Source organism: Elephantulus edwardii, unplaced genomic scaffold (genome assembly GCF_000299155.1).
Source record: "Elephantulus edwardii isolate Elephantulus edwardi_28Jun2011 unplaced genomic scaffold, EleEdw1.0 scaffold00135, whole genome shotgun sequence".
NCBI lineage: Eukaryota > Metazoa > Chordata > Mammalia > Macroscelidea > Macroscelididae > Elephantulus > Elephantulus edwardii.
In genome coordinates this window covers 8,424,462-8,449,705 of record NW_006399885.1, presented here as the reverse complement: position 1 = coordinate 8,449,705, position 25,244 = coordinate 8,424,462, and the positions used below count along the sequence as shown (strand labels likewise).

Sequence of the window (25,244 nt, the reverse complement as noted above, 5' to 3'; positions counted from 1 at the left end):
ATATAATCTCATTACATACGGATGCTGTTGTTATGTGTCATGAGTCAAAAACAGCTCATAGTTGATGTTCAGAGAATTTCAAAACTTGTAAATTACCTGAGAAAAGAATGACTATCTTTTTCTCACAGAGCAGCTGGTGGATTTAAACTACTGGCCTTTGGGTTGTAGATTAGCTCTTTACCCTTTAGATTCAAAGAAATAAATAGTGCTGTTCAAGACCTCAAAGTTTTTTGTGGGAGAAGATTTAGCTAGAGTACTCTTGGTTGCCAATAATGGGCTCCTTCTTCTTTAATACATGTAAGATTTTTATGTATATCGTCTTTGTTATGTACTGTTGAATGGCATATGACTCATAGCTGATCCTCCAGTAAATTTTCAGAGGAAGTAAATTACATTAAAGGAGACTGAGCATCCTTCTCCCATGTAGCAGCTGGTGGGTTTGAACCAAGTGTTTTTGGAACTTCTTTACCACTAGCCCACCAGAGTTTTAAAAAAAAAACCACAACAAAAACAAAAACCACAAAACCAAATCTACTGCCATTGAGTCAATTCTCACTCATCGTGCCCCTCAACCAGGTCTCTGAAGCAGTAAACCTTTATGGCAGGAGACTGCCCCTCTTTCTCCTATGAAGTAACCGCTGGTGGGTTCAAACAGCTTAGAAGTTGGCAGTCTTAACATGCGATGCATTATATTATGCCAAAATCTTGCCTTCTGGCCTAGTGGTTAAGGAACTGTATTATTAAGGCAAAGTCAGGCGATTCAAATCCACCAGATGATCCACAGAAGAAAGATCAGCAATTACCTCCTCTGCTATCTGCTGTCTCTCTAAATCCACTGGAGGGTCAGCTGAATCTGTTCCTACTTGATGGTACATAACGAGATATTACTAGATTAAGAGGGAGTTAAGAAAGAAATGTATCACTAAAAGAGAGCTCTGGTGGCCTAGTGGCAAGAAGCTGCACTGCAATCCCAGAGGTGCATGGTTCGAATCCACCAGATGATAGGCAATCGCCTCCTGTACCAGTCAGATCCCATTTGATGGTACACACACAAAAAATGACACTTAAAAAAAAAGACAGAAATTCACCACTAAAACACAAAATGGTTATAATTTCTTACACCTATCAAAATCTATTATAATACACTGCTTGCTGAAACTGAATAAGACTTGAGGCATTTTGCTGCATAATACAGTCTTCAATATGGATTGAAGCTCAATGTCAAGAAAACAAAGATTCTCACCACTGTACCAATTGACAGCTTCATGACAGAAGGAGAAGAGATTGAGACTGTTAAAGTGTCAGATTGCTTGGTTTCACAATTAACACTCTTAGCACCTGCAGTCAAGAAATCAAAAGAAGAACTGCACTGGGAAAGTTTGCTGTCAGGGACCTCTCCAGCATACTGAAGAGCAAGATGTCAGTCTGGAGACTAAGGTGTTCCTGATCAAGGCCATGGTCTTCAAAATTACTTGCTATACCTCAGAAGATTACTGAAGATTATCCAAAACCAACTGGAATAGCAAGCACATCAGCAGAGAACTACCAGAAGTCCAGGCTGGGTTTAGAAGGGGTCGTGGTACTAGGGATATTGTAGCTGATGTTAGATGGATCTTGGCTGAAAGCAGAGAATACCAGAGGAATGTCTATCTGTGTTTCATTGAGTATGCAAAGGCATTTGACTGTGTGGATCATAACAAACTGTGGCTGACTCTGAGAAGAATGGGAATCCCAGAGCACTTGATCGTGCTAATGAAAAACCTATACTTGGACCAGGAGGCAGTCATCAGAACAGAGGAAGGGAACACTGCATGGTTCAAAATTGGGAAGGGTGTACGCCAGGGATGCATCCTATCTCCATACCTTTTCAACCTATATGCAGAACAGATTATCTGGGAGGCTGGGCTCTAAGAGGAGAAATGTGGGGTCAAGATTGGTGGATGATTTATCAACAATCTGCGTTATGCAGATGACACAACCCTGCTTGCTGAAACTGAAGAGGACCTGAAGCACCTGCTGCAGAGTGTCAAGGACTGCAGCCTACAATATGGATTGAGGCTCAATGTCAAGAAGACAAAGATTCTCACCATTGGACCAATTGGCAGCATCAGGATGGATGGTGAAGAGATTGAGATTGTACACAGCTTTAGTTTGCTTGGCTCCACAGTCAACAGTCTTGGCACCAGCAGCCAGGAAATTAAAAGGCGCATTGCCATGGGAAAGTCTGCTGTTAGGGGCCTCTCCAGAGTACCAAAGAGCAATGATGTCTCTCTGGAGACTAAGGTGCATTTGATACAGGCCATGGTCTTCGCAATCACTTGTTATGCATCAGAAAGTTGGACAATGACCAAGGAGGATAGAAGGAGAATTGATGCCTTTGAGCTGCGGTGCTGAAGGAGAGTATTGAGAATACCATGGACTGCTAGGAAAACAAACAGATTTGTCCTGGAAAGGGTTAAACCGGGTGGCTTCTTGGAGGCAAGGATTCTGAGGCTCCGTCTAACATACTTTGGAAATGTGAGGAGAGACCGGTCCTTGGAGAAGGACATCATGCTTGGGAGGGTGGAGGGACAGCGCAGGAGGGGAAGGCCCTCTATGAGGTGGATTGATTCAGAAACTGGGATAATCGGGATGGGAGTGTCAGAAACAGTGCAATTGGCACAGGACAGAGCGGAGTTTAGGGCTGTTGTACATAGGGTCACTATGAGTCCCAAGCTACTCGACGACACATAACAACAACAACAACATACATCAGAAAGCTAGACAAGGACCATGAATGATAGAAGAAGAATCAATGTCTTTCAGTTGTGGTGCTTGTAAAAGGTGTTGAATATACTGTGGACTGCAAGGAGAACAAACATGTCTGTCTGGGAAACGGTGAAAACAAGCTGCTCCCTGATGGCAAGGATTTTGAAGCTTCGTCTCATATACTTTAGGCATGCGGCAGGAGGGATCAGTCCTTGGAGAAGGACATAGTGCTTGAAAGGGTAGAGGGACAGCACAGGAGAGGAAAACCCTGGATGAGATGGGACTGACTCAGACACAAGAGAAATGGGATTAGGTCTCTCGGAGATAATGAGAATTGGCTCAGGATAGCGCAAGATCCAGAGCTAATGTACACAGGGTCACTATGAGTCACAGGTGACTCAACAACAACAACATAATCTATAAAGAGTAATTCTAAATTACTCTTTATTCTAAATAAAGCAAAATTAAAAACCAAACCCACTGCTATCTATCTTAGTGAGTTCCACTCACAGCTTTCCTGCAGGACACAGGAGAACTGCTCCATTGGGTTTCTAGAATTAGAAAGTTTTATCGAAGTAGACTGCCTCCATCTTTCTCTGTAGAGTCATTCAAACTGCTACACTTTTGGTTAGTAGCCAAATCCTTGGCCTCTGCACAAGCAAAACTTCCCAGGAAAGTTCATCCCATAGTACCTCCAAACAGACTCATTTGACATGTGTTTACTGAACATTTACTATGTTTCCAGAACTGTGGTAGGTACTAAGGGTATTATGCTGCTGGTGAGTATCACTGAGTCAGAAGCAAGCCATAGCTGACCCTTCAGTGGGTTTTCAGAGGAACTGCACAAGAGGAGACTGCTCATCTTTCTCCAATAAAGTAGCTAGCTGGTGGATTCGAACCATGTTCCTCAGGTTTCAGAGCACAACTCCTTACCACTAAACCACAATAGCTCCCCCACAAGAGTATAATAGTGTTCCTTCTTTAAAAGAATGTTTAGCTGACAAGATTCATAACTGCTTCATCATAATACCGTAAGTGCTATGACCAGGCAGGAATGGACCACAGGGAATTATCCAGATTGGTAAGGACCTAAGCAAATGCTTCTTAAAGGAAATACCATCTAAGACCTAAATATAGTGCTCTAACTTTTAGGTCTCGGATCCCTATGTCCTTCTAGAAATTGGGAACCTTGAAGAATTTCTGTTTGTGTAGATCCTATCAATCTTAAACTTAAGACTACATAAGTATGTATCAGCCATCAGAGGAATGGAGTCAATATGGGCTAAGCTGCTGCAGCAGCAGTAAAATCCAGTGTCCTCATGAGAATGTGAAGGGAAAACACACAAGGGGTCTTGGTGTTTAAAAATTATCAAACTCACTGCCTTTAAGTTGGAACGAAATTGTAACTAACCCTCTAGTGGGTTTTCAGAGGCTGTAAACTGTATAAGAGATTCGCCATCTTCCTCTCTCGGAGATTCTAGTGAATTTAAACTATACCACCAGAGTTCTATATGACTTTGCAAGGCTCATGGGGAGACCCAAGGGTACCCAAATCACACTGAGGACTGCTAATGTAGTTTGGGGTGTGTATAAATGTTAAAGAGGGTAACACCTGTTGCTCAAAGGTACACAAGTGAGAGAAACTGAAGGTAGGACAGATAGAGTACCTAAGTGGCAAATGAGGCTGGAGATATAATTGAAAACTACAGTAGAGGCAACAATGGGCTCTCAAGAACAGCAGAGAAGTGAGGAAAGTGCAGGATGGGGCAGGGTTTCACTCTGCTATACACGGAGTCATCATTAACTGGAATCAATTCAATGGCACCTGACAATACAACATAAAAATAATTTTATTAAAGCACAAACGTTAAAAAATTTTACCAAGAGAATATCAATTATAACTAATTTGGTAAACATATCTTGGCTGACCTATGAACAAGCAGAGGAGGAATAAGTAAGGACAGAAGGTAGAGAGATTAGTTAAAGGGACTTAATACTATATGATTAGTCAGAGAAGCCAGGATGGTGGTGACTGCAGAAGGTGACTAAATAAGGAGGTGGTGAAGAGGGAGAAGACAATGATTTCTGGCTGGTCTAAGAGGTTAATGGTGATACTACTTCCCAAGAAAAGCAGCATGGGAGGAAGATCTGGAAAGAAGGGCAATGACAGCTCCATTTTGAGGCAGCTGACTATGCAGTAACTGTGACAGCTCTCAGTGGGGCTGTCTAAAGAAGGCTGAAAACACATCTAAAGCTCAAGAGAGAGCTGGAGATATGGATTTGGTGTAATCAGTACACATTATTGATGAAACTCAGAGAGGAGATTATAGAAGAGAAAAAGATAATCAAGAAAAAAAACTTTCAAAAGGCAAAGGCCAGCAAAAATAGTACAAAAAAATACAGAGAGGGCTAGTGAGGTAAGGACTTGAGATTTAGCAAAACATAGGTCACTAGGAAAACTAGTGGATCAATATTGTGGAAGGCTGAGGAAAGAAAGACATAAACTGTGACAATAAATGTGGTGGTATGTAATAGTTTAACCCTCTGTCACTAACCAAAAGGTTGGTTGTTTGAACCTATACTAGCGATGACTCATGAGAAAGTCTGACAATATGCTCCCAGAGATTTCTGCCTAGAAAACTTTATGGTTCTACTCTGTCACGTTAGATCCCCGTGAGTGAGTGGAGAAATGATTCAGCAACAACCAACACCAACAACAACTCCTATAAGTATGACCTGTAGAGACACTTGAACAACAGATCTGAACCTTATCCTATGCTGTACCATCCTCACACTTCATGACACATTTAAAGCCCAGTGTGGCAGTCATTGTGTCAATCTACCTGGTCCTGGGTCTTCCTTACCTTTGGATCATGGTCCCCTCCAAGGAATAACCAACCCCTTCTAGCAAAATGTTCACTGTATGTGAAGTGAAGCTTTATCATCTCTGACTCCAAAGAGCACTCTGGCTGCACTTTGTCCAAGACATATTTATTCTTCTGGCGGTCCATAGGATGTCCAGTACTCTTCTACAACAGCTCAAAGGCATAAATTCTTCTGTAGTCCTTATTCACTGTCCAGCTCTCAGATGCACAGCAAGTGATCAGAAAGATCACAGCCTGAATTAGATAAACCTTAGTCCTCAGACTGATACCATTACTCCTCAATAATTTGGAAAGGTCCCTAACTACTGACCTTCCCAGTACAGTATGTCTTCTGATTTCCTGACCGCTGGTACCAAGGGTGTTTACTGTGGATCCAAGTAAGATGAAGTTGACAGTTTCAATCTTTTCTTCATTTATCATGATGTTACTTATAAGTCCAGTGGTAACAATCTTTGTTTTTCTGACATTGAGATACAATCCATATTGAAGGCTGTATTCTTTGATCTTCTATAACAAGTGCCTCAAATCCTCCTCAATGTCAGCAAGCAAGGTTGTGTCATCTGCATAACACAGGTTACTGATGAGTCGAGAGTCCAGCTTCTCAAATAATTTGCTCAGCATACAGATTGAATAGGTATATAGAGAGAATACAACCCTGACATACTCCCTTCTCAATTTTATTTATTTATTTATTCATTCATTCATTCCCATATGTTCTTCTCCATTTTAAATCATGTAGCATTCCTTTGGCTCTGTTTGGACAACAGCCTTCTGGTCTAGGTATAGGTTTCACATGTGCATTAAGTGTTCTAGGATTCCTATTCTTTTCAATTTTAGCCATAACTTGTTTTGATCTACACTGTTAAATGTCTTTTTCGTGAATTAGGTTATAAATTCAGAATTACAAAACTGTCTTGTATATCATTAACATCTAACATTTCTTAACATCTGTCAGTACAAAATGTAAAGATTTGTTCCTTCATCTTAAGTAAAAAGAGGATAAAGTAATTTGTTTGACATACTTTAAATTTTAATTTATTCAAAAGTACTGTGAAAATGTGATTCCAGAAAAGAGTAGTTCTTTCCTTACAGCTTAAAATATTAATGTATATACATTTCAATCTCTGAAAACCCAATGGAGGATTAGATATAAACTGGTTCTGACTCAACAGCAATACGTGAGTTTGTTCAATCTTATTACTGATGAATACAACAATTTTCGCTTGCTTGTTAAGTGCTTTTGATTCCTACTCCTAGCTAACCACTATATATACAAAACAGAATAAATATTTTTCAACACTAAGTATATTTGAGCCCACTGTTGTAACCATAAACAAACTTAACAGTTAAACTCTTTGGATCAAGAGCATACACTGAAAGTAACACAACCGACCCTTAAATTACTGGAAGACTCTCTCAGTCAGAAACACCAAAGCTTTCTTAAGAACTGTCTTAAGAATCTGAGAAAGGAAGAGAGAACACAAGCTTATACTCAAAACCACTGGATCCAGAAGCACAAACCAGTTTCTACCCAGGACCCATGAGGCAAGATTTAGGTGATGGGGCAAAAACACATCACACTGAGAGATCTGTATGCTTGTATTTTTCATATTCCAAGTGATTTTCTTGCCTCACTGCTACTTTAAATGCCTGAATCAGTAACAGCTACTATTTCTTTAAAATGACAAAAGGCTTACACTTATATTGTCCTTTGCATCCCTAATCCAATACCAGACTACAATTTCCTTATAATTTCACTAACACATGTAATTGAATAGACTGCTGGGTTTGTAGCTACTTCTTTTAGGGCAAAACTCTTGGTTGGGGGCAATTACACTCAAAGACTAAGCAATTCTTTCAATAGTAAACTAAAAATAGTAACAAGATAGGAAGTCACACCTAGGAAGGTTTCTGTTTACATCTGGGCATCTTGGCTTAGAAATGGACAACAAATGCTGTTGATAATCTCTTGGTATTTTCCAGTGTTATATAGCATTCTCATTTGTGATTTCCAGGGTCTCACATACTACTATACAATCATTTTTGCTTCAGATAATTCAACAACTAATCTGATGACAACAAAAATCTATATCCTTTATAAATCCATCCATCCACAGAGAAAGAGAGAAAGTTAACTTTAATCCAATAATAGATTAGGTTCTCTGATTAATGAGATTCAGGCAATAGTGACGATTTGGATCTTACAAAACCATATCTCAAATGGCTGAATCTGGCGCAAAGGAGGACTTGAGAAAATGAAAACCAGGCCTGCTGATAGTCAGCCAGTGATATCCCTAGCAAACAGCGGGCAAGGCCAGTGGCAAGGCTAAGAGAAAACATGGGCTTGCCAAAGACCACAGATGCAGAGCATTTCGAAAATTGATTACTGTTTTCTTACTAAAGAGTAAACAACTCAGTTCACTCTTTCTAATCCTGAATAAAGTATGAAGCTCTACAGAGTATAGAACAGCAACTGAAAATGATCATGGCAGGATGCAATCCAGAGTTCATCTCTATTATAACCCTAACAAGACCCTATCCACTTCCTGTTACTGATACAGTTCATATAGCCCCTTTGATACACACTCTTGTTATCAAACCCAAAACTAAACTCATTGCTATCAAGTTGATTCCAACTCATCATGAAACGACAAGGCAGAGTAGAAGTGTTTTTCATAGGGTTACTAAAGCTGTAAATCTTTAGCTAAAAAATGGCCACATCTTTCTCCATAGAGTGTTGGGTTTAAACCACCAACCTCTCAGTTAGGAGTCAAGTACTTACCTACAGAGACACCTGGGCAGATAGAGTAAACCATCTCTGTATTCCTAGTGGTCTTTCTCATTTATCATGTCAAATTATTTTATACTAAGTTACAAGGCAATAGAGTAAGCTTTATATGAAACACTTCCTTTCATTTAAATTGAGTAAATCTGGAAAGAATACATTCTAGTTAGCTACTATATTGGCTCAGGCTATGACCCAACACAACAGAGCAGAGCCCTGCCCAATCCTGTATCATCTACACAATCTCTGCTGTGCCACTCTCAATCCATCTCATTGAGGGTCTCCTCTTTTTCACTCACCCTCTATCTAAAAAAGCATAACGACTTGGAAACTTCTTGCCAATACAAACATTCCGCTCTCTTAATCACTCTAACAAGTGAAATACACAAGTTAACTTTCTGGTTGATAGAATAAATGTTTACACTAAAACTAGCTGCAGAATTGAGGTAATTTCTTGGCAATATGGGGGAGTTAATATGCCTGGCACTGGTGGAGTCCTAAAGATACAGCAATGAACAAGATATATCCAACAGGATCTTTTCTGAAATGCCAAATGCCAAGCTCTAAGAAGTTGTATAGTTTCTTATATGCCTCACAGTGAATACTTCTCTGTCTTATCTCATATTCAAACCAAGTTTGGTTAGCTCTCATACTTCAAACTCATCTACCTTGTTTGGAGAAACAGCTATGCAGAGCTTAGAAAATATGTGCCTTGCATGTCAGAAAGAAATCTGTAGTCCCTTCCTATGTGCATAGTTACAAGATTACATTAACATTATAAGACATGGCTTGAATATGAGAGTTTTCCATCAAAGCAAACCATTTATCAATCAATCTCTCGTAAATCAGCTTCCCAAAGTGCCATTTCACTGAGCAAGTCCATGAAGATTAAAATGAAATTCACTGCTTTGAGAATTCAAGAGCCATACTTTGACACTGATCTTTTATAATTATCATTCTCCTTACCATACATGCTAAAAGAAACAGACAACTCTAAAAAGAGACATGACTATACAATAACATTTCTTTCTCAAATGACTGGTATTTCCTATATTTCAAAGATCTGCCAAATTTATGTCTACTTGACCTCAGTTTTTCTTTATTCAGAGTAGACCTGAACATTTCTTAAGTTCTAAACAATGTAGCATCCAAATCAAAATCACATTCTATCCTGTAAACATTCAATAATTGAAAAGAGTGCTATGAATACTCATTGTTGAAAAACAATAGAATGAGACAATTTCATTACTACTTTCCCACTCAGAGCCTAGTAAAGAAACCATTAGTGATATAACTTGAAACTGAATTTTCTGACAAAAATTTGGTCCTATAAACATCCCTTTTATTTAAAGAAGTCAAGACAGTCACCTCCTTCACGCACGTCATTTTCATTATTTCCAAAAATCTTTTAAAAAAAAACAACACAAAACAACCCAAATATCTTTTAAGACTAGTACTTAACATTACTTCATGATTCTCATTTAAACTTGTGAGGCACTGTTATTAAAGAGTAATCTAAGAACAATCTAAAATAGTAAAATTGCTGTTGTTACATACTATCAAGTTGGAGAGAAAAAAAAAAGGTCACCCTCCAGGGATTTTCAGAGGCTGTAAATCATATGGGAGGAGACTGCCCTTCTTTATTCCATGGAGTAGCTGGTGGAATCAAGTCAGCAGTGCAACTAAGCCACCAGAGCTCCCTGGAATCGTAAAATTAAGTATGGGTATTTCTTATTTCCTTAAAGTCAAATATTTGTGGAGAAAATAAACAGATGCACACTAAACATGCAACAGTGAAAGCAGGTAAGTAAAATATTGTCTAGACGTACAATGACAATACACTGTCAAAAAGAACACAGTGATTCTGTACATAGTTAGGCTGCTGTTGTTATGTGCCATTGAGTCACCTGCAACTCATAGCAACCCTATACACAACAACCCTAAAACCTGCTCTAGCCTGAGCTAATTTTATTCTCTGAGACACCTAGCCCCACTAGAAAACACAATTTTAAAAATTAATGACAGTCCTTTATTTAAAATCTCACATAAAAACAGTATTTTATGGAAAAAGTATGCAAATAAAGATAAATGGAATGAAAAGAATATGTGTGATATAAGTGAGAGTGCTCTAATATAACAGGTCAGAGATGAGAGAACGAAAAATTTTAAAAATATATACAGGAGTGTGCACTAATTAACAAGGACACTACGGGGTGTACTAAGCAGTATTTTTCAACTCACTTGTAGGTGCCTTTTGTCTAAGATTAATCATTTTGTTAAATGGAATTACTATTATCAAAGCATAAAAATGGGATTTTCTAGAATTCTAGGGGGTAAAATATAGTGGGAAAGCAGAGAAAGTTGCCAGATGACAAAGAGATGTAAAATATACTAAATTTCAACTGATTTACACAGCTATTTAAGAGAGCTAAATACAATAAAATTAACAAGGCCAATAAACTAAACTTTCAGAATGGTGATGGAACAAAGTTAAGCATATGGGAAGAAATCAAAACTGGAAGCAAGAAGACAGATTAGGAAACAACTGTCAATAACTCAAGTGAAATATTAAGTATCAAAAACGACTGTATAAATGAATTGAGCAAAAATATCTGATTTCCTCCAACTTCACTGGGGAAAATCTTCCAGCAGTATCAGCCCAAGACTGACTTCAACAAGGCAGGGGTCAGACTTAAATCCTCTTTTTTCCTATTATGTCAATTGTCCCTCCCACGGCACTAGCTACATACATCTTTGCTGAAACCGACAATCTGTTCCAAAGACTACACAGAATTCAGAAAATATTGATAATGGGAGTTTTGGTGTGTTTTTGTTTTTTGTTTTTTTTTTTAGCAAAGTAACGGGTTACAAATCAGGATCAAGAACAACTCAGGATACAGCTCTGCATTAGGGACAACTTGGCTATGTCCACGGTCACATCTCTTCCTTGCCCTTAGCCCTGTCTCAGATCTTGTCCCCTCTTGAGTCAGCCAAGTCTCTATCCTGCATGGACAATGTCAGAAAGCTCTTTGACTCTACCATAAGTGCTCAGAAGGGCCCTACACTGCCAAGAAGCCTCAGCCCAAAGGCGCTCAGTTTTGTCACTCCTTGGGCTAAAAAGACTATCATGCCATTTCTTGCAGCTTTCCTAGATAGTTCTCCACCACCATTTTTCACCATCTCTATACAATCTCTATTGTGACGGCTCTGTTTACCAAGGAGATTCTCAGTGAAGTCATGCACCCATGGTCCTAACGATGTACTGCCCTAGTTTTTTCTTGGTGGAGTAAGGTTCCCCTTCTCCCTTTCCATTTCTGGGATAGTTTGTTGTTGGGTTTTTTAACATTTTTAAAATTAATTTTAATGAAAGTTTACAGAGACTCTGGATTTCCATCCATTCATTCATTCATTCATTCATTCATTCATTCATTCTTGCACTTTTCTCCCTGCCTACACCTCCCTGCAATTCACTCTTCTCTTTGAAAAGTAAAAGAAAAATTCTTTCATTGTTATACAATCCGCTCCCCTCCCCAAAGTCCACTCCACTATGCAACCTTCATTCTGGACTCCTTGTCATAACAATAATACCTAATCATACATACCTTTTAAACAGTTTTCTCCCTCATCTCTTTCAATGAAGTATACATTATTTATCCCCTTTCTCTGTCTCCCCTCAACCCTGATGTCAGTCCCATTTTACAACAATAGAACTATGCAATATTTGTCCTTTTGTGACTGAGATATTTCTTTCAGTATAATGTCCTTCAGGGTCACCCATTTTGTATAATATTTCATGAGTTCCTTGTTTTTCAATGCAGCGTAGTACTCCATTATGTGACTATACCACAGCTTCTCTGTCCATTCGTTTGCTGATGTGTGGGATAGTTTGTTTTCTAGTGGGATGGCAAGACTGACCAATCAACATGTTAACATTCCATACACATGTGCATGGTGCCATCCCCACAAAGGTGCTGTGTGCCTTATTTGCATTATTATTATTGAGGTTTCCAAACTCCTTCAGGGATCATAAACACCCTATTTGTGCCTTGTTGTTCACAATTCAGTTGACCTTCCAGCAGGTTTTCAGAGGCTGTAAATGGACACAGGAAGAGAGTGCCTATTTTTCTCCCAAGGAGCAGCTGGTGGAGTCACACTGCCTGCTTGCGGGTTGGCAGTATAACTCCATACTCACTAGAGCATCTTCATTATTTATATAGTCTCACCCCGTCATTTGATGGAAGCTGTAAGATCATGGCAAGTAAGTTCATATGAAAGTAATCCATCAGACTACAACTATAAATGTCACTGATTTCAATAATTAATTAAATCAACAGAAGTAGAATTAAGAAATGGTAAATTTGCTCTGGTTGCCCAATAGTCATCCCAGATACAGGTACTATATTCACATAAATTAAAGATGAGCAAGACAAAACCTGCTCCTTTTACCTATTTCCCTCCACGCACTACTCCACCTCAATTACAGACAGTAAAGTTGGATTAAGGTCTCATTTTAATTAGGTAAAATATGCAACATCTTACTGGAAAACGGGTGGCTACACAAAGGTAAGAAACGACGCTCTATGTATATCTTCAGTGTGAATTCCTTCATGAGGACACCAGTTGAATTTCTCTCCTAACAGGGAGAGCCAATCCAGGTTGAAGAGGCTTAAGTCTTGCAGCAATTATCAATCAATCTTTCATATCAGAAGTGTTCAGATCACTCTGGAGGGAGTCAGGTAGAGAAACCTATACGAGTGTATTTCTAAGATCTCCTGATTCCTGAATCAAATTTAGCGCTGTAAAGGTGAGAAAGCAAAGTCATTTCCTAGGATTTTCAACTTTACTCCAATTTTCACTTCCCTTAAATGAATGAATAGTCAATAAAGGGATTACCTGGCAGGCTAATCAGGAAGAGAATCTCATAAAAGGGTAATATAGTATGTACCATGCATGTTCTGTATGTCCAAACAATACTAAGCACTTTACATGAATACATGTTAAAATCTATACCACCTTTGTTCTGAAATTATTTATGTAATAGACCCATTTTCCACATATAAACTGATGTATAGACAAGAGCATCCATGGGGAATATATGTGCTTTCTTTATAAACAGATTTGTATACATATATACTTATTTTAAAATATATACAGAAATGTTTAGATATCGGTGGGGTTAGCTCCTACTGAGTTGATTATGATAATGCCATGTGTGCAAAGTAGAAATACTCCATAGGGTCTCCAATACAAGTGATTTTAGTGGCAGGCAGCAGAAGGCCTGTCTTCTGAGGCACTTCTGGGTGGGTCTGAACCACCCACTTGATGGCTAATAGTCAAGTACTTCACCATTTTGTGCCAGCTAGGGGGCTCTATATACAGAAATATGTTTCTATCTAGAGAGAAGGAAGAAGAGGAGAAAAACAAGAAGGAGAAAGTAACTTTTTTTTGTATAGTTAAGTTATTCACTGCCCACAGCACTATTTTTAAGAGAACCTTCAAAACCATTTTAATTTATTTCCTGAAGAAAAATGTATCCTAGCTACATTATTTATATCACACATTAAGGAGCCCTGGAGATGCACTGGTTAAGTTCTTGGCTGTAAACCAAAGGTTGGCAGTTCAACCCACTCAGAGGCTCCACGAGTGAAAAGGTCTGACAGTTTGTTCCTATAAGGATTACAGCCTCGGAAGTCCTGTGGGACAGCTCTCTGCTCACATGCAGAGACTGTGATTGGAAATATCTTGACAACACACAACAGCAATAATGGTTCACACTGCCCTTCATATGGCAATTGTCATTTCTTAATAATCTCACAAGAACATATTATCCTCTTTTTACAAATGAGGTGAGACTTTTAATACGCAAAGTCATAGAGTTCAAAAGCAGCAAACTGGGATTCAAACCCAGGCCATCTTATTCCAGAAAACACATTCACCAGAAGACTAAAAATGCACAATCTCCTCCACTGTTAAGGAAGTATTACTATCCACTCTTTGAGTTATTGCAAAGCAGAGAAAGGGTCAATGAAAAAGAGAACGACCCTCTGTGAGATAGACTGACAGTGTGTGTCACACTGGGCTCTAGCACAGCACAAACTGCGAGGATGGCATAGGAGCAGATAAATTTTATACAACAGGGTTGTATATTCCAGATTGGTCTACTGTGTTACCAGGACTCCTTCACATGTAACATAAGCTAGGCAACTATGAAACAAACTGGCTCAATGGCAACATGCTAATACAAACCTTTTATTTAACAAATAATGTACCTGCAGCTCAGACAAAAGGCACAGAAATCATTTCCATGAGTTGATTCCAACTCATAGTGACTTCTTAAGACAAAGCAGAACTGCTTGGTTTCCACACCTGTAAGTTTTATGAAAGAAGACTGCCACATCTTTCTCTCGCACAGTGACTTTTGAAGCAGTGTATTTGAAGCACCAACCTTTCAGTTAGCAGACAACCAGCATGCTACCTTTTACCTCCTAAAGGCAGAGTTCTTCATAGAAAAAGGAGAAAATACCAATAATTATCAGCAAAACTTTGCTTGCCAAAACTGAAGAGGTCCTGAGGCATTTGCTGAAGGAGGTTAGGATTGCAGCCTTCAATATGGATTGAAGTTGAACATCAAGAAGACAAAGATTCTTACCACTGGGCCAACTGGCAGCATCATGACAGACAGTGAAGAGACTGTTAACAGCTTCCGTTTGCTGGGCTCCACAATCAACACTCTTGGTACCAGAAGCCAGGAAATCAAAAGCTGAACTGCACTGGGAAAGTCACTGTCAGGGATCTCTCCAGAGTACTAAAGAACAATGTTGTCCATCTAGAGACTAAGGTGCATGTAACTCTGGTCTTGGCAATTACCTGCTATAAATCAGAGAGCTGGACAGTGACTAAGGATAGAAGAATAGATGCCTTTGTGCCTTTGTGTTGTGGTGCTGGAAAAGAGTAATGAACATACCATGGATTTCTAAGAGAACAAACAGGTATGTCCTGGGGAGGGTTAAATCAGGCTGTTCCTTAAAGGCAAGGATTTTGAAGCTCTGCTTGATATACTTTGGGCATGTTGCCAGGAGGGATCAGTCCTTAAAGATGGGCATAATGATTGGAAAGGTAGAGGGGCAGCGCAAGAGAGGAAGACGCTAGAGATGGATTGACTCAGTCACTAGGGTGATGGGGGTCGATGTGTCAGAGACAATGAAATTAGCTCAAGATAGGGCAAGGTTCAGAGCTTTTGTACAAAGAGTCGCTATAAGTTGGAGTGATGACTAATCCTAAAATGTGACAATTACAAAAAAGAAAAGACAAAATAATTTCTAACTAGCACACAAAATTGAGGCACAATCAAATAAATTTTCCTTTACCAAAAAACAAACTCTACATGTTTAAAGAACTTTAAAGACTCTATTCAATTTATTTCCTCTATCTTTAAAGAACTAAATACTTCCAAATGATGACTGACAAAAAAGTAAGTCCTATCACTTTGTGAAGTAATCTGAATCCTATAACAATCTACTGACAGAACTTTATAGTCACATATCTATAAAACTGTTCTGGTATCAACATCTAAAGAATCTCTAATTATAATACAATATGCTTCTATGACCACAGAGCAGATATGTATGAATCATGGCAACACCAACATTTCCCAGCCTGTTCACATCTTGACTTTTAAGACAAACTTAGTGATCTCCTAAAAACTTTTGTGTTCCATTTTCAATTTACTTTGAATCTAAACAGTGATCTAGATTTTTAAACATGCCTATAAAGACTATAAACATTTAAGCTATTTCATTCTAGTAACTGAATCCTTCAAAATGTGCTTTAACATCTGAGAGGGGAACAATGAATAAGGATGACAGAAAATTGATGCCTTCAAGTGGTGGTGAAGAGTGATGAATATCCCAGACTGCCAAAAACCATCGTTTTAGAAAATGTGCAGTGAGACTGTTTCTTAGACATATGATGGTGAAGCTTCATCTCACATACATTGGCATGTTGCTAGGAAAAGGTGGAGGGTAAAAACAGGAAGACCGTCAACCAGATGGACTGACATAGTGACTACAGGAATGGACTCAAGTGTATCAGAGAAGATGAGGATGACACAGGATAAAAGTGGGTTCAGTTTTGTTGTTTATAGAGCCACTATAAGTTGTATATAACAGTACATAACAACAACAAAGTTATTATTTGCATCTTATGTTTGATTTTTTTAAATAACTTTAAAAAAGCACTTCAATTCGATGGATGGGTGGGGTGAAGGAAATGAGAAGGATCTTTTGTGAAAAACAATGTATTTGAACTTTGTAAATAAATCAGAATTTTAAAAAAGAGTACTTCAACAGATGGATACTTTGAGAAACTTGGAAATGTCTTTGGCTTGAACTTCTTCAGAACAGACTATTCTGAAAGTTCTATGTAAGTAAATTTGAATAAAATTATTTTATAAGACTTATGAGCAAAATAAAACCTAAGGAAAGGGTGAAAAATATCACATTGAAAATGTCTTGTGAGTTAGAGGCTCATGTGTTAGACATATGCAAATAACTAGATATCTAGAAGCTCCTTTTTATTAGCGCTGGCACCCAAGACTCCACAGCAGTCCAAGTCAGAGCAGTAACAGAGGGATCCAGAGAGCTGTACTTCCATGCCTGCAATCCAAAACTCTTACCCTTCCTTCACTCTTAGTTGTTAGATCATTGTTGTTGTTATGTTGTTAAATGGTGCCAAGTCAACTCTGACTCATAGCAAGCCTATGTGCAACAGCTCTGAATCCTGTTCTATCTTAAGCCAATTTCACCGTTCCTGACATCTACCTCATTACCCCAGTCACCAAGTCAATCCATCTCCTCCAGTGTCTTCCTCTCTTGCACTGTCCCTCCACCTTTGCAAGCATGATGTGTTCTCTAAGGACTGGACTCTCCTGGCAACATGAACAAAGTATGCCAGACAGAGCTTTAAACCTGCCAAATCTGTGGCTTATCATTTACCTAAACTATAATTTCCTTTTTCTCCTTTATTCTACTTATCGAATCAGTTATCAAATCCCTGATCGCTAATCCTCTTTCCAACCTTTTTCTCTCCCATCCCATTTCTGAATTGTTATATAATTGTTTTTGGTATACCACATCAAGATTCTCACCACTGTGCCCATTGGCAGCATTATTATGGATGGTGAAGAGATTGAGATTGTTTTCAGTTTTAGTCAGCTTGGTTCCACAATCAACACTCTTGGTACCAGCAGCCAGGAAATCAAGAGACGAACTGTACTGGGAAAGTCAGCTGTCAAAGACCTCTCCAGAGTACTGCAAAACAATGACATCAAGCTGGAGACTAAGGTGTGCCTGATTCAGGCTATAGTCTCTGCAATTGCATGCTATGCGTCAGAGAGCTTGACAGTGACTAGGGATAATAGGAGAATTGACGTCTTTGAGCTGTGATGCTGGAGAAGAGTGTTGACTATACCATGAACTGCTAGAACAAACAGGTTCATCCTGGAGAGGGTGAAACAGAGCTGCTCCTTGGAGGCAAGGATTCTGAAGTTTTGTCTGACATACTTTGGGCATGTTACAAAGGAAGAACTAGTCCTTGGAGAGGGACACCATGTTTGGGAGGGTGGAGGGACAGCACAAGAGAGGAAGACCCTCGATAAGATGAATTGATTCAGTAATTGGGGAAGCGGGAGTAGGTGTGTTGGAGAGAGTGAGGTTGGCACAGGATAAAGCAGGGTTTAGGGTTCTTGTACATAGTGTCGCTATGAGTCAGTCACAAGTGACTCAATGGCACATAAAAACAACATACTACAAATCATAACAATCATGTGAACAATTTATCAGAATCTTGTCCTATGTTAAGCCATCCTTAAGATCCCTGAAAGAGCTTGCACCCACCTTACATCACTGTTAATCCATCTTGCTGAGGGTGTTTTCACCCTCATCTTGCTGAAGGTCTTTTCTCTAACCTTCCATCCTTCCAAGCATAATGTCTTTTTCCAAGTACTCAGTCCTAACAGCCCAAACTATTTGAGATGAAGTTTCAATTTCTGTGCCTCTAAGGAACACCCAGTTGATGGAGAAGCTCAATATCAGTAGTCAAACCAAGGCCAGGGGCTGACTGACTGTGGAGCAAGATCATCAATTACTCATTTGTAAATTCAAATTGAAGCTGAAGAAAATTAAGTCTAAAAGAAGCAGAATATTACCTTGAGCCTGCAGCTGTATTTACAAACCACCTCAAGAATAGATCTGATGCACTGATCTGTAGTGACCAAAGACCAGACACACTGTGGGGTGACATCAAGGGTATAATTAATAAAGAAAGCACAAGATCATTACAAAGTCAGGGATGAAGAAAAGACAAAGCTGCAAGTCAGAAGACACTTTGAAACCTTGGAACACTTCTGAGTTACTGGAGCAGGTAACTAACAAACAGGTCTATTACTTCCAGTCCCTCCTTTAACTTGCTCTGGACAACAAAATTAACACCATCTAGCAGATTAACACTATAATGGCATCACTCCAAGTTTCTACAGTTCCTTTAAATCAACCGAAAAGTGGCATTATTAACAGACTACAGTGATTAACTATAAGTCCACCAAGCATAGTGTTTGAAGTGTATTAGGTTCTCATGAATTGTTAGGTGGCACTGAGTGGTCAGCAACTCCTAGCAACCTTATGCACAACAGCTCTGAAGCCTGCCCTGTCCTGAGCCAGTCTCAATGACTCCCACATTCCTACCCTTACTGCCTCAGTTACTGTATCAAACTATCTCATCTGGTGGTCTTCCTTTCCTGTGATGCCCCTCCACCCATCTGAGCATGATGTCCTTCTCAAAGGACCAGTCGAAAGTGAATTAATTTAGTCCTCTATTTCAAGTGACCATGTGGGTAAGGAGCTATGTTGCCAACGCAAAGGCAAGTGATCCGAATTCCCCAATTGATCCCCAGGAAAAAGATGAACAATCCCCTCCTTATAACTTACAGCCTCTCAAAACTCACTGAAGGGTCAGCTATGCATCAGTTCCAACCTGAAAGCAATGAGCTGTTGCTTTATTTCAATTATCAAGGAGCTGTTGCTTTATTTCAATTATCAAGGAACCTAAGTGCTAGAGTACGTTATATGCTGAGTTGCTAACCAAAAAGGTCAGCAGTTCAAACCCACTAACCAGTCCAAAGGAGAATGATTGGGCAGTATCCTCCCCTAAAGATTTACAGCGTGGAACCCCAATGGAATCAACTTTAGGTTTGGTTTAGTATTCCAGATATTTGTTAAATTTAACAATTTACTATGCCACTATTATCTGGTAAACTTAGATCTTAAAATCCAAACTAAAGTTCCTAACTTCTTTTAAAAGAAAACCCTACATTTAAAAATAAATAAAAAAGATTTAGGTGTACCTGATCCAAGCCATGGTATCTGCAATTATTTCCTATGCATCAGAAAGCTTGACAATGACTAAGGATAATTTTAAAAAAAGAATTTATGCCTTTGAGATGCGGTGGTAGAGAAAAGTATTGAATATATACCATGGTCTGTTAGAACAAATCCTAGAGAGGGTGAAACCAAGCTACTCCTTAAAGGCAAGGATTTTGAAGCTCCATCTGACATACTTTGCTCATGTTGCAAGGAGGGACTAGTCCTTGGAGAGAGATATCATGCTTGGGAGGATGGAGGGACAGTGTAACAGAGGACAAGCCTGGATGAAATGGACCAACTCAGTAACTGGGGTAATGGGTATAGATGTGTCAGAGAAAGTGAGATTGGCTCAGGATAGAGCAAGGTTCAGAGCTGCTGTACATCGTCATGAGTTGCGAGTGACTCAACAGCACAGAACAACAACAAAAACATGTTTTTAGATGATCATCAGCAATATTTTGCTCACATGTAATATTAATGATATTGTTCAATTAATTTCCATATTCTGTTGTATCAACTATCTTGGGAATGGAAAAATATGGACTTTTTCCAGTCAGTTGGCCAGGAAACTTCTTTCAAATTTTCTGGCACAGATTAGTGAGTACATGCAGGGTTGCACCTGTTTAACTAAAACATGTTAATCGGTAATTTTAAAAAAATAATTAATTTTCCTTTTATATTTTAAAGTTCCTGTATACTGTTTCACATTATCCTTCATTCACACTGTGTTTTACACAATCATTCCCACATTATATTTTATAAAGTTAATAAACTGAACTATGCTTTGATTATGTTACTGTGGCTCCAATTCCACATTCAAATGGATATGTAAGTTCATCAATTTTTACTCCACCTAAGATTTACTACCAGTTCTCCCTGTGCAAATTGTATCATATATCTCTTTCTTTTCAATATCCCTTTCACCACTCGAAAATTTCATGTGCAGCTGTCCTCTTTCTCACTCATTTATTAAGGATCTATAATGTACTGAGTGCACTGGTGGTTTAGTGGTAGAATTCTTGCCTTCCACGTGTCGCTATGAGTTGGAGTCTATTTGACATCATCTAGCAACATATATGAGAACCTGATTTAATTTCTGGCCACTGCACTTCATATACAGCTACTGCCCACCTGTCAGCAAAGGGTTGTTTGCTCTTATGAAGCCTAAGAGGCTACCTCAGATGAGGGTAGACTAGTAATAAAGGCCTGTGAATTTGTACCCCAAAATCAACTACTGAATCTGTATGTATTACAAGAGTCTGATCTGCAAACATGGGATGATGCAGGGCCAGGCAGGCACTGTATATGGGATCCTCACAGGTCAGGAATCTACTGGACAGCACCCGAAAAGAGCAACTTAAAGTGTTTGGTACCGTAACCAGTGATGACCACACAAGGATAACAACTTAAAGCTTGAAATGAAAAGAATCATAATCTAGGTGAAGAGGATGAAAAAGAAGTAATAGAACAGCACAAATTAAAGTACCCAAAGAAACAATTAATGCCTTGGAACTGTGGTGTTCTAGAAGAATGCTGAATATCCCATGGAATGTCAAGAGAACAAACAGATGTATCTCAGAGAAGGTGGAGCCAGAGTGCTCCTTAGAGGCAAAGATGATGAAGTTTCATTTCACATACTTTGGGCATACAAGGGGCCCAACTATCCTTGGATACATATCCTTGAAGAAGGGTATCATGGTTGGAAAGGTGGAGAGATGACGAAGGAGAGGAAGACCCTCAACCAGGTTGACTGACACAGTGACTGCAACAATAGGTTTAGGAGATTTTGAGGATGGCACAAGATAGGACAGGCTTCAGATCTGTTGTTCAAAACTAGGTGACTACAAGCTGTATTCAGCTCAACAGCACCTAACAACAACAAGAAGAAACAATTACCAGTTTAACTCAGGAATTCAATGGATGGTAGGTGAGAGCAATGAGTCAAAAATGCCATATAATGGCTTTTTGGAGGAAATGAGCTTGAATGACAGCAAGACACTTAAATAATCAGTGGAGAAGGAAAAAAAATGAAGGTTATACATCAAGACTCAAATTGCAGACACAAGAAGCAAGTACCCAGAAGTGACAAGTGAAGCTGTTAAAATAAGAGAAACAAGCAACACTGCTAAGTATCAATACAGTAAAGTGCCCACATTTAGGAAAAATAAGGGAAACGATCAAAAGGAATGAGCACAGATGCACAAGAGCATAAAAAGAGGGTCACAGCTTAGAAAGCACCACCTTCAGTGGAGGTGACAAATACTAGCTGTCACAGGACCTGGCACCGTACCCAGCTGACACTGTTGGCCACTCCCAGTAGCCATTCCTCCTGATCCTTTTTTAGAGAAGGTTCAGGTATATTTACTTTTTCCAGGGGTGCCTCAAAAGAAGGTGATCGTACCCCATAGGTGGGGTATGATTGGTCCAAAGTAATTTTACATCCTTTGCCAGTGACTGGCTCAGAGACAGGCAACGAATCATACCTGAACAAGGAGTCATGAAATTAAAACGCTGGCTCACCTTCTAGAAAAGTGTTTTTGATCAAAAAAGGGACCCACAGGAAGAGACAGACTCTCTCGGGACACATAACCCAAACTTCCATGAACTAGTATACAAATTACTATGTACTATTACAATACAGAGCTCAACTATTACTAAGAAGCTCTGGTGACACATAGTGCTGTGCTATGCTCCTAACTAATACCTGGGTGGTTTGAATCTACCTGCTGCACCATGGGGAAAAAGTGATGGGCAGTTTCTTCCCACAAAGATAGCCTTGGAAACTCAAGGGAAGGGTACCCCAGGGTGGTATCAGGGTTGGTTTGCTTTTTAATTATGTATCCATAGGTAGACCTTGTTTCAGGATAAAGCTAACACTAAGGACAATAGGTACCAACCAAGAGAAGAAGGATTTGGAAGTCTAAGGATATCTATGAGGCACAGGACCTCAAGTATGGTAACCAGAAGTGGTCTCAAATCTGAATCATTTATAAGATGCAAAAACTTCCTTGTGGTGTATATGAATTTGTGGGTTTTTTTTTCTTTAATTGCAGCCAAATGCAACCAAACTAAAAATAAAATAACATAATAAACACATGTTTGTTGAAGGTAAGGAAGTACAGAAGATTAGCAAGTTACTTATGGGGGGGGGGGGGGAAGGGCAAAGTCTTTACCAAGAGACAGTTTCAGACAATTAGTGAAAGGGCACAATGAGAAAAATCTCTGCTGTGCACATCCATTATTTTGCCCAATAAAATATATAGCAAGCTTGTTTTTTATTTGTTCAACAATTTTTAATACATATCTACCATTCATTAGATCTTGTTTCAGATACTAAAAATCAGCAGTCCACAAGGCACTAAGCTTCCTGAAGCAAAAAAGGAAACTGGTTTTGAACTGGGCTTGAAAATCAAGTAGAAGTCTATAATGTGGAGAGAGTATGAAGAGAGACAACACTGTGGGTCACCTCTGAAAGGCAGTGGAAAAGAGAAAATCATATAGGATTTGAAGGTCATATTAAAGATTCTGAGGAATCACAAAGAGCAAGAAGACACTAAAGAAGAGATTTTGGTAAATTAATATTTTCAGAGGCTCCCACAGCTGCTACAAAGAGAAATAACTGAAAATAAGGAAAATGATGGATCTAGAAGCAAGTTAAACATCTATAGATGTGTTCTAGGCTAGAGAGAGGGCAGTGGCTTGATCTAGATTAGTGGCAAAGAGAGACAAGTCAGTAATTTCTAAATTAGTGAGTGACACAGTAATAGGTTATACAGTGCCACTAAAAGCAAAGCAGAATACTAAGAAATCACTAAATTTTGGTCTTAGTTTTGTTTTGGTTTTTTCTTTCTTTTTTCTTCTTGTGTATCGTCAAATCAGATCCAACAGGCACAGGAGGAGATTGCAGCTCCTCCTCCAGCAGAGCATCTGGTATATTTGAACCTCATACTTTCAGGATTGCAGTGCAGCTTCTTTGCCACTAGGCCACCAGAACTCCTGGGTCTTGGTTTTTTGGTGTGGGTTTTGTGTGTGCGTTTTTTTTAAATCACTAAATTTTGGACACTTTACACTTGTAATACATCCAAATAGAAATGAGCAGACAATTATACAGAAAGGTCTTAAATTCTGAAGAGATAGATATCTGGCTGGTGCTATAAATTCCACAAGCAAATGACATAATCTAGTGAGAGAAGAAAAGAGGGCCTGGGTCCAAGTAGGAGGAAATAACATCTACATTTGGGGTATAAGAAGGAGTTCCAAAGAAGAATGAAAAAAGAAACACCAAACTTTAGATTATCATTGCCATTAGGATACAATGAAAATAGTATCAATCAAAAAATGTTCCAGATGCTGCTACTGTTCTTAGGTGCCATCAAGTCGAAACCAACTCATAGCTGGCTATTCAATGGTTTTCAGAAACTGTAAATGACACAAGAGACTGCCCATGTTTCTCTCACGGAGCAGCTGGCAAATTTGAACCCCGTTATATACTGCAGAAGGTACATAAGTAGCAGACTAATTTAGGATATAAGCATAGTTAGAGAGATATAACTAGTCCTAAAAAGAGCTACGGAGGGGCCCAAGGTTGTCTCTGTAAGCCTTTAAGGCAAAGGAGATAATGTTCATAGCAAGGGACCAGGGAGGAAAGAGGAAAAGTTATAGGAAATGCCTATGCACTTTTGGTTGAGACAAAGAGCAGTGCCCTAAAAATAATGTGAATAAGAAATGTGACTATTATAAGGATGCAGTCCAGCTTCAAATGTCAAAGCTTGACAGCAGATTAACATTGTTAAAGAGTACTAGCTCCTCCAGGCATCAAACAGAAACAAACAAAAGGGATCACTCTTGCAGGATACTTCCTAAGTATCAAGCTATTTCTAAAGATTAATTTCAAACACAGTGTCTTAGACACAATTTTAAAAAAAAAAACCACAACAAAGCCAGACACATAAGGAGACAGGATAAATGACATAAAGCACAAAGAACAGAAACAAACACATAAGGACTTCAGATAGTCTACACAACCTTTACCTAGAAGACAATATTCAAAGTGACTTAAGTATCTGTCCTTTGGTGACTGCATGTCTTGTTGTTAAGTGCCATCAAGTAGCTTGCAACTCATAGCAACCTTACACACAATAGCCCTGAAATCTGCTCTATGCTGTGTCAACATTACTGTCTCTGACACACCTACCCTCCTTGTTGTTGCTGTTATGTGCTGTCGAGTCGTTTGCAACTCATAGCGACCCTATGTACAACAGCCCTAAACCCTGCTCTATAATGTGCCAATCGCATTGCCTCTCACACACCCATCCCGATTACCCCAGTCACTGAATCAATCCACCTCATAGAGGGTCTTCCCCTGCTGCGCGGTCCCTCTACTCTACCCAGCATGATGTCCCTCTCTAA

At 39.1% G+C, this 25,244-nt stretch overlaps 1 protein-coding gene across 2 annotated transcripts in view; it reads right to left on the bottom strand.

Annotated features, from left to right (window-relative positions):
* The window catches only part of CDK8 (cyclin-dependent kinase 8), a 174,300-nt gene that overhangs the window by 95,487 nt on the left and 53,569 nt on the right, over nt 1–25,244 (bottom strand). The window lies entirely within an intron of this gene.